At 49.5% G+C, this 10258-nt stretch overlaps 1 long non-coding RNA gene across 3 annotated transcripts; it reads left to right on the top strand.

Annotated features, from left to right (window-relative positions):
- The first annotated feature begins 2386 nt into the window (after positions 1–2386).
- Positions 2387–8861, top strand: LOC117804042. Of its 3 annotated transcripts, XR_004628226.1 has the most exons (3): positions 2387–3291; positions 4886–4978; positions 7538–8861. It is a non-coding gene; the product is annotated as an uncharacterized LOC117804042 (long non-coding RNA). The 3 variants fall into 3 exon arrangements; XR_004628225.1 differs by having other exon boundaries at positions 4886–8861; XR_004628224.1 differs by having other exon boundaries at positions 2387–4340; positions 4886–8861.
- The last annotated feature ends 1397 nt before the right edge of the window (positions 8862–10258 follow it).

The raw sequence follows: 10258 nt of genomic DNA, 5'->3' as shown, positions 1-10258 counted from the left end.
GGGGATGGGCCAGAGTCTTCATTTCTGTCTCAGTGGTGCCTTGGGAAGCAGGACAAACCCCTCAAGGACATCTTCCCAGGATTCTTGGGAGATGGGGGCAGTCAGCTGTGAGTAGGCCTGCAAAGACAGGAGCAGCAACAGGTGCTGACTTTTCTGCTAATGTGGCCGGAAGAGTGATCAGCAAGTTACTCTGACTATTCAAAGACCTGACCAGTGGTGGGCCACTAAAAGTTTATCAGCTGACTTTTCAGGAGATAGAAAGGCCTGACTGATAGTACTTGCCAGTTCCTGCGGCGTCAATCTCCTACATTGGCCAAGGTCAAGTAACCTACATGATGGCACTGAACAAAGGACTGGGAAGAGATGCACAGCGTGTCCCCACGGGCTCCAGCCCGCCGGTGCACGCGACACCCCAGCACGGAGGACTCTGAGAATGGCACGCACAGAAGAGCACATTTAGTATGACTCCATGTACGGGAGACTCTAGGGGAAGCCGCTAAAGCATGGTGACCACAAACAGATCAGGGGTTGTTTGCAGCAGGGAGGGCGGGGCGGGGATTGATAGGAAAGAAAAATCTATTTTGATTGTGGTTGATGTTACACTGGTATAAATTTGCCAAAACTCATTGAAAGAACCTTGAAAATGAATGCATTCTGTTGTATATAAATTATATCTTAATAAAGTTTAATTTTAAAATATGAGACACCCCTCGCCAGCCAGTGAAGACGTTACTAGGCTGATTTCTAGTCACGGACCCTGAACTGCAAGGACACTCGGTGATGACCGACGTGGCCCAAAGCTTCATTCCCACAGCGAGCAGGGTAGAGGCACCGCACAAACCACTGCTCCCCTCGGGTGTTTCCCACTGGCTACGATCTCTAAATTCCACTGGAATCATGAAGAACAGGATGTGTCAGGCCACTGCACGGGGCCCCTCACTTCTCTGCCCCAGATGTCAGGGTGTCCTGGGCTCAGGCCCGTATGGCTCCATCCAGACCAATACTCTAAACACTGTGCCCTGAGATCCCGTGTCCGTTTCCCACTGAGGTCTCAACAAAGCACCACCAGTTGGTGGCTCAAAAGAACAGAAATTTATTCCCTCCCACGTGGGAGGTCAGAATCCCCGAATCACAGCTGGTTCCTTCTGAGGCTCCACAGAAGAACCATGCCATGCTTCCCCCTGGCTCCCTGTGGCCGTCCGCACCGCGGTGTCCGTGGTTCACAGACACACCCCTGTCTCTGCCTCCCCATGCACATCGCCACCTCTGTGTCGCTCTGTGCCCTCTCCTATTATAAGAACATGGTTTGAAGGTGGGCTGGGCACTCCACCCTCCAGCCACCATGATTCCATCTCGAGACCCATAACTCGTTCCATCTGCAAAGACTCTTTCCAAATAAGGTCACATTTGAGGTTCCAGGTGGATGTGAATTTGGGGGGAGACACTATTCTGCGAGCCACACCCCCCCAAACTGTAGCCCCAGTACAATCCATCTCCGGAACTCCAGACGTCAGGCTTCCTGCTCAGAAGGATCTCACATCTGTCCTGCCTCACGCTCAACGCCCCTTCCCCAGACTTGCCTCTGCACAGTCCTGCTCGACTCAGCCACAGACACCCCTCCCAGGCCTTCAGGCCACTAACCTCAGTTGTCCCACAAGACACAGCAGCAAATCCTCCCAGCTCTCCCAGATCGCAGGCACATCTTGCACCCCAAATCTGGCAGCCTCCCTGCGTTCCTCTCCCAGCGAGTCTCCTGCCCCACCCTCTGCCCTCTGAAGTCTGTTCTCCACCCAACAGAAAAGTGGGACTTTAAAAATTATTCGAATCATCTCTGTATTCTGTTCAAATTCTCCAGGGGCACCCCAAAGACAACAGAATAAAACCTTGCATCTTGACTATGACCTAAGGGCACACAGGGGACCTGCCCTCCACCTCCATGCTCCCACCACCTTCCCGCTTGATCTCCCACCCCCTCTGTTGTTGACGCGGGTCACCCTGGCGACCGACCGGCCTTTGCTTGGGTTTGCTCAGCACATTCCTGATTGCGGGCCTTTGTCTTCAGTGTGTCCCTGGCAGGAACGCCCGCCCCAGATGACCAAGGAGCTGATCCCTCCCTGCCTTTGGCAACAACACAGACATGGGAACTTCCTTGACCATGGAGTTCCAGCAACTTCCCAGCTCCAAGCCCAGCCCTGGCCCCTACCTCGCTTTATTTGCCCTGCCTGGCGTGTTTGCCTGCTTGCAGTCACACGTGTGTGAGCTCAGCGGTGCAGGAGATCTGTCTGGTCTGCTCACTGCTGACTCCCAATCAGCTGCAACAGGGTCTGGCCAAGGTCAAACCCTCCAGAAATACTCGCCGCGGGAACGAAGGAATGAAATGGTGAGGAGCGTGGGGAATTCATTCGAGTGTGGGTTTTGTAAGAACTTATCTCATTTCTGCAACAATATCTAGACCTGATCTCTTGTATCAGCCTCTGGTTGATGCATAGATAGGGGGAGATCACCGCAATCTGGGGCAAGCTGATTTTGTGATTTGTCATCTCAAAAGGGGAAGAGGTTTTAAGTTGAAAGAGAAAAAAAGGTAGGCAGCCTCTATATGGGACATTTACACGAACCCCAGGCAACTTCCTTTCCAACTTCTCCTTGCTCTGGACCACTCTGTATTTACCACTTCTCTGAAGGCCAGAGATGCTACACACATCTTGTTAAAGGGAGCGTCTTAGTTTGGCGGAACACCCAGGGATGCTTCTGGCCGTCAGACAAATACGTTTCGGGGAAATGAACGGACTCTCACCCTGGGCTATATGACTTACGATTTCCTTTTAAAGTTGAAATCCCCCCTCAGGTAAAATATTAAAGAGTACAGGCTTTAATAACACATGGGACACTGGAGATGTGGACACGTGAACAGGCCACAGGAGAGAGATGCGAATCTCAGGTCTCAACTGGAACAGGATGCAGCGGAGAGTAACAGCCCTTGGGATTCGATTGGAGTCTGAATCTTGACCCAACTACTTCTTGACTGGGGCACTGGTGTGAGTGGCTTCTTTCCTGGGCTTCCCTTTCCTCCTGTGTGAAGTCGGGGGACGGAGCCCCTCACGGCGACATGTGAACGGGCCGTGGACGGTTACACAGATAGGTTACGCCACGGCCATCCGTGGAGATCGATGGCAGAGGTCCACTTTCATGGCGACCCAACTTGTCAAGATCAGAAAGGCCGCCAGTGAACAGCCGAACTGCACATCCAGGCCACTGCTGCTGACTTTTGGGAACCAACTCTTCAGAATGTTGGTAGGAAAATTACTCATTCGGGTATAAGGTTGGCAAAAACACTTGTCGGTCAGTGCTTTACATACAAGAACCCCCAAAATGGAGGAAGTGGGTATGGAGGAACAAGAAAAGAAGGGAAAAAAAGCAGTCACAGAGGTGGGGCGGCTGCTCGTCTTCCTGCCACCTGGAGGAAGTGCACACCTCATTAAGGAGACGCCAGGCTTCTATTATTTTGGTTATTTGGCAGAGCCCAGCCCACCCACCCACCCACCCAGTGGAAGGGGGAAAATCCTCTCCCTGCTGTTCCATGAAGGGAAGGAGACGAATCCGGGAAGGAGCCACCCACTCCGGTTTCCAAGCAGAGCTGTCCTGCCCACGCACCCCTCGCCAAGGAGCCCAGCCTCTGTCCACGGCTCCTCCGTCCGTGGCTTCTGGCTCTAGCGTCCCCCTCCTGCTTTTTCTGTCCATCTTCTGACCCCCGTTCTTGGTGATTCTGGCCCAATGCCGAGGGCTGCTTCCTCCCATCTGCACCTCCAGACCACAGCCACTGTTGACTCAGGAGCTCTTGACAGCCTGGTCTACCCAACCCTGGCCCCGCTATATGCCGCACATGTGGCCCCAAGCCAGTGTGGGTCCCCAAAGAGATGCTGCTCCTCCGTGGCCTCTGTCTGGAGGAAAGGAGGCAGTGGGATCGCGTGGTGGCCCAGAGACTCTTGTTCCAAACCACACAGAGGCTTACACGGAGGCTGGTGTGGTTGGCCACCTGTGGCCCACGGTTTCCGTGGTCCCCCGGTTCCTGGAGCAGAAGGCCCCTAGATTTGTCAAGAATGCCCAGTTGTTCCTGGAGATTCCGATCTCTCCACACCAACCCCCACAGGAGCACAGCTTTGTATTAAAAAGAGGGGTTTTCTTGGCATGTGTCCATGCTTTAGGGTCCCGGCAGCCCGAGGGCAGTTCACCCGTTTGGCCCTGAGTCAGCTCAGACACCTGCCGGGAGGAAGGCTGCACGCACCGCAGGGCGACACGTGTCAGCAGGTGGCACGTGAAGCAGGAGGCACCACCTAGGACAGGTGCGGGCATCACTCTTTACAGGCACGGCGCCCGGGAAGTTTGGCTTTTTAACAACACTCGAGAAGTTCTGGCGTTAGCCAGATTTAAAAACCACTGAATTAAATGATAAAAAGGCCTTTTCCCCTCAACTCTGAGTCTCAAATTGACCCTTGTACTGCGTACACCTTTCACGTGTAACGGAGTTCATTGATATTAACAACCGATCCAAATTACTACTTTAAGCCTAAAAGCAATCTGAAAATTTCAAAACATTATCGGACCTTAGTAGTTCGCATTTACATTACACTTCCAGCTTCTGCCGCCCATTCCCCCGTAATTAGTTCCATGTATCCTGCTTCTCCAGGTGTTAGAAAACCCATTTGCTGTTTTTTAATTTAAATTCAATTAGCCAACAGAGAGAACAGCATTAGTTTCAGATGTAGTGTTCAATGACTTATCAGTTGCCTAGACCCATCTGCTGTTTTTGCTTTAGCCAATAATCTTTTTTAAAAAATAATTATAAGAAAACTGTCTTTAATATGTACGTTATTTTAACTATTTCCAGTTCTTCGTGTAGATCCATTTTTCATCTGATAAAATTTTCCTCCAGCTCAGAGAAGTTCTTCAATATTTCCTGTACCGCACAGGCCTGTCAGCAGTGAGTTATCTCAGGTTTTGTCTGAAAACGTTTTCATATTTTGCCTTCAATTTGAAAAATATGTTTACTGGGTATAGAATTCTGGGTTAATGGATTTTTTTTCCTTTCAGCACTTGAAAGGCATCACTCCATCATCCTCTAGCTTGCATAACAGATGATGAGAAATCTATCCTAACCACCTTTCTTCCTCTGTATCCAGTTGCTTTCTTCCTCTGGATGCATTCTCTCTTTTTTTTTTTAACAGTTTTTAAGTTTTATTAAATCCAGTTGATTTTTTTTTAAGTGTGCTCCATGCCCAACATGGGGCTTGAAATCATGACCCCGAAATCAAGAGTCATATGCTCTACCGTCTGAGTCAGCCAGGCTCCCTTCTGGATGCATTCTATATTTTCTCTCTCTCTCTCTCTCTCTTTTTTTTTTCCAGTTTTTAACACTTTTATTATGGTATGAGTAGGAGAGTTTTTATTTTATTTGGGGTTTTTTTGTTTGGTTGGTTTTGGTTTTCTGGGTTTTTTGTTCTGTTTTGTTCTCGGGGTTTTGTATTTATACTGCTGAGTTTCTCTGAACTTCATGGCTCTGAGGCTTGCTGTCTTGCATTATTTTTGGAAAATTCTTCGCCATGATCTCTTTAAATACTTCTTATGCTATATTCTTTCTCTTTTATTCTGGATGTCAGTCACCCATATGTTAGATCATTTCACATTGTCTGTGGCTCTTAGATACCTTGTTAGTTGTTGTCACTCTTGTATTCTTTTGGGGTATCACTTTTTATGATTCTATTGGTCTGTCTTCAAGTTCATTAATCTTTCCAGCTGAGAGCAGCCTACTGATACGCCTGCCAAAGGAATTCCTTGTGTCTTATCTCAATTTCTATTTGTGGCATTCCTATTAGTCGCTTTCTTACCAATTCCACATGTCCGTTGAAATTCTCCCTCTGTTCATTGCTATTCGCTCTCCCTCTAGGAAGTTTAGCATTCATCACAGTTACACCGAAGTCCCTGTCTGAGAGCACCGGCACCCGGGTCATCTCCAGTACTGGCACTGCTGATTGCTTTATCTGCTGGAAATAAGTTGTTTTTGTTTTTGTTATGTTTTGCTTTTCTTTTTTAAGTGTCAACTTTTGATCAACTGCTGAAAATCATGCATAAATAGTGGAGACTGAAGGAAGTGGTTTTTATGCCCATTAAAAAAAAAACCTCCTTTTGTGTGTGGTGTGAGGGGCAAGAGACTTGTTGATCTAGTTAGATGTTGAACTGAGTTTGAGTTTCACTTTGATTTAAATCATTACCTTCAAAACACCACAGGCTTCAAAACCCTGCAGGGATGGGCCGCCTCATACAGGGCTGGGGTGCTGGAGGGTTTTCCTGTAACCCTGCTCCATCCCCCCTTCTCAGCCTTGCCCATAGGCCCCTGTGCCACTCAGGGGTCCGCTCTTTGCCCCGGCCCCTCCCTCAGAACTACACCACCCTTGTCAGCCGCTCTCGGCCTGCCCTGCGGTGGAGGGAGGGCTTTCCTGAAGCTGGGTCTCAGGCAAACCCTGCGAATCTGCGCCTTGGGCTTAGGGTTTCATAAGCATTTCTGCTCCTCCTTCCCACGGCCTCTTATTTGTGGTTGGTCTCAGGAGGGAGACCATTTCCGGTCCGTTCCTCTGCAGCGCCCATTCTCTGGGTTTGTCCTGGGATGGGAGGCAAGTTGTCCTTCTCTCAGTAGTTCAAGCCTTCTGCTCCCTGGCTGAAAAGGATAATAGGGAGTTCGTGTCTATTTCCCATGCTATAGAAGGAGGACCTCATAGAAGCCTGTGCCCCTGGGGTGGCCGGGGGGCTCCTTCAAGGCCTGTGCCCCCCCCCAAACTCTCTTGGGCAGGCCTGTAGAAAAAGCCTACAAGCAAGTACAAATTGCCCCCTCTCCCAGGTCTCCTGCTATTTGAACCTGACCTGTTAGCCCAGGCTTGGTCTTTAAGGATTCTTTAAAACTGGCTGCTTTGTTCTTACCTACAGTATGGTAGCCACCTCTTTCTCCTTTCTTGGCTAAGTGTGGCCTAGTTCTTGCGTCCCATCTCTCCTCAAAGGGGCTTTCCTTTCTTTGGAATTCAGCCCATGTAGTCATCTTGCACACGAAGCTAGGAAGCTCTCTGAAGGTCTCAAGAAAAGTCGTGATTTGGTAGATGACATGGAGTTTTCTTTTTTTTTTTTTAAGATTTTATTTATTTGTTTATTTGAGAGAGAGAGAGAGTGCACATGCATGAGCAGGGGGGAGGGGAGGGAGACTCCCTGTTGAGCAGAGAACAAGGACATGGGGGCTGGATCCCAGGACCCTGAGATCACAACCTGAGCTGAAGGCAGGCGCTGAGCTGACTGAGCCCCCGGGCGCCCAGACCTGGAGTTTTCTCATAGCTAGGATGGGGGTGATTCTCCTCGGAGACTTTCTACATGGTAACAGGAAGCACACATCCAGGAGTTGACATTTAACACCAAACACGTGTGTCTCGGGGGCTCATCCCCTTCACAGAAGAAACTCCCGTACTAACAATGTGTCCGTTCTCCTTATCCTGGGGGCCAGGTGAAATCCAGAAGAGCCTTCGCCAGGCTGAGGCGGTGGCGCTGAGGTCACGGCTGAGCGGAGCTGGGAAGGTGCTCGGGGTCACCTGAGGAGACTGAGCTAGACCATGTCCCAGGTCGGCAGAAGCTGAAGCCAGGGGCCCTCTCTCCCCAGCGAGCCAGAAATGTGAGAAAAGGCCATGAAGCTGCAAATCAAGGAAGCGCACTTCCAGAGCAGGTAGTAAAGATCAAAAGAAGGACAGAGTCATAATTCCAGGAATCAGCCTGAGGACAGCCTGGGGCTGGAAGCCCCCTCGCTGGGGCTGCCGCAGGACGGCACGACGATCCCCGCGGCTGACCGGGTTAGAACGTCCGAGTACTGGATGTAAAGCTGAGAAAGACGCGGGGTGACTGGGAAGGAAGAGGCTGACAGGCTGTGTAAGCACCAAAGCAGAGCGCTCAGACAAGGGCTGGTTCAGGTCACCTGTTACGGCTGAGTCGTGCGCCATTTACCTGTTGCATGAGGAATTCCAGCTGCCGCTGGGGAGAGAAGAAACCATTTCTCCTCTCACCAGAAGTTTAAAATTCAGGGGCTGTGAAGTGGTCTTTAATGGTTAGCTGTGCGACTGTCTGCTTTTAAAGAAAAACTCAGAAAAAAGAAAAAAGAAGGGAAAGGAAGGGAAAGGAAAAAAGAAAGGAAAGGAAAGGAGAAAAAAAAAAACTCAGAAAAGCATCGTTTCTTATTCTGAAAGGAATGTGATCTGTTCCATGAGCTGGTGCTTCCCGAACTTTAATGAGCATCTGAACCCCCCGAAATGTTCTGAATTTGCAGATTCTGATATCCTAGCCCTGGGCTGGGGCCCGAAAGTCTGCATTTCTGACAAGCTCCAGGCAATACGTTGCTGATACAGTGCGGGGACCACACTGTGGGCAGCAAGATTCTAGAACATACACCAAGAGCTGGATCTGAGACCCGCAAAGCGCTTGTAAAGGAGCCCGGCGATCACAGCCTTCGCACCGCTAACTACGCTTGTGAGAGGCGGTGGTGCCCACTAGAAACTCCACACTGACCCACAGGTGGTCTCGCCTTGAGGGCCTGAAACTGAGACTTTTGGGAAGGGCCTCGCCAGAGCCACTGCCCCCCACCCCGGTCTCGAGGCCAGGTGGAGCACACAAGCAGCAAGGGTACCTCCATGCACCGGGACTGTGGTCAGATACACGCGATTATCAGGCACGCACTCTGAACCAGACTCCGAGCTCAGCAGTTTCAGGTGTGTTGCTGTCCCAACGTTCGTTATTTGCTTTTCCAAACGAATGTACCTATATAAATAAATACGTTACCATCAGCCGGGGAAGTCTTACACATTTGTTATTCATAAAATTCAGTTTGTTTGATCGGCATATTTCTGATCCTTGCGTAACCCCTGGGGTTTACCCCCCGGCCATCGCGCTTACCCTGTCACTGCTACTCCCACTCTCCCTGCTGTTTTTGCTGCGTGTGCTGCTCTGTGTGAAGGGATATGTCCGTCAGTAGGAGGGGCTTGTGCTAAAGCCAACCGGACCTCTGCTGCTACTGGTAAGATCTTCTGAAGTTACCACTCGTTTGGAAATGGACACACTGGGGATACATGACATATTTAAAGAAAGATCTGAAGAAAGACCAATTTCCCAATGCGACGTAGGGCTCATGGGGTCTTATTCAGTAACAGATCTGTTGGCGTGAAAGTTGTCACTAAAAAAAAAAGGTTTTACTGATGCTCTAAATGGAAATACAGTCTATATGAAGCTGCTGTCTCTTCCTTAAACATTATGTTATCAGCATTTCAGAGGCACAAATTATGCATTAAACACTGAATTGCTATCACAGCAATCATATTCAGGTTTTCATGTTTAGATAAGATCGCTTCTCCTGGCTCCAAATCTAGATCTTGCTTTCATCATTGGTTCCTAGAAAAAGGTATTCCTAAAAGTCACTTTAAATTCAACCATAAAATGATGTGTCTTGTTTTGAATTTTTCTCGGAATCAAAAAGTACCATCTCTTCTGACATCCTAGCAATGTAGGCTTTCACTGAACATTCTACCAGTAAGTACAATTGGTGACTTCGGGTGCCTGGCATTGCTCTTAAGTCTGAGTGCTAATAATTGGCATTCGTCAGTATTTCCAGCTCTCTGCCTTCTGAGTATCGCTGGAGGAGATTGCACCCCTCCCCACACCACCACCCCCAGAGCTGGGTAGGAGCTGCTCCATGACCTGCTTTGGGTAATACAAGACCAGAGGAAACAGGTGGCAATCTGGGCAAGGCCTTTCAGTTCTGCTGTGACTGTGCCCCATTCTCTCTCCGTTTCGGAGTGCCTCAGACAGAGGCCAGTGGGGGGCAGACCTGGGACGGACACATGGCACGGGTAAGAAATGGGTCTATTTGTTACTGTAACAGAATCCAGCTTACCCTGACTGATGTGGCTTGCTTATCTTAAGGGACGGTTTGGAAAACTCCAAAGGTAAACAAAGATTTCCCTAAAGAGAAATGCCCGTAAAAATGGTCTAAACTCTTAGAACACTTCCTCAAGAAATGTGTTTCAATGGTTCTAAAGCTGTATAAATGCTGGGGTCACTTTATTCCTTCCTTGCGTTTGCTGCGGGAGCGGGTTCCATCTCCCAGCTGGCATCACAAAGACGGTCTTCATAATTCTAGCCAACACGCGTGGGGGCCTACTGTGTGCTAAGCACTCTGCATGGATTA

This window comes from Ailuropoda melanoleuca, chromosome 10 (assembly GCF_002007445.2).
Source record: "Ailuropoda melanoleuca isolate Jingjing chromosome 10, ASM200744v2, whole genome shotgun sequence".
Taxonomy (NCBI): domain Eukaryota; kingdom Metazoa; phylum Chordata; class Mammalia; order Carnivora; family Ursidae; genus Ailuropoda; species Ailuropoda melanoleuca.
Note: the sequence above shows the minus strand (reverse complement) of the source record. Positions and strands in the feature narration are given on the sequence as shown.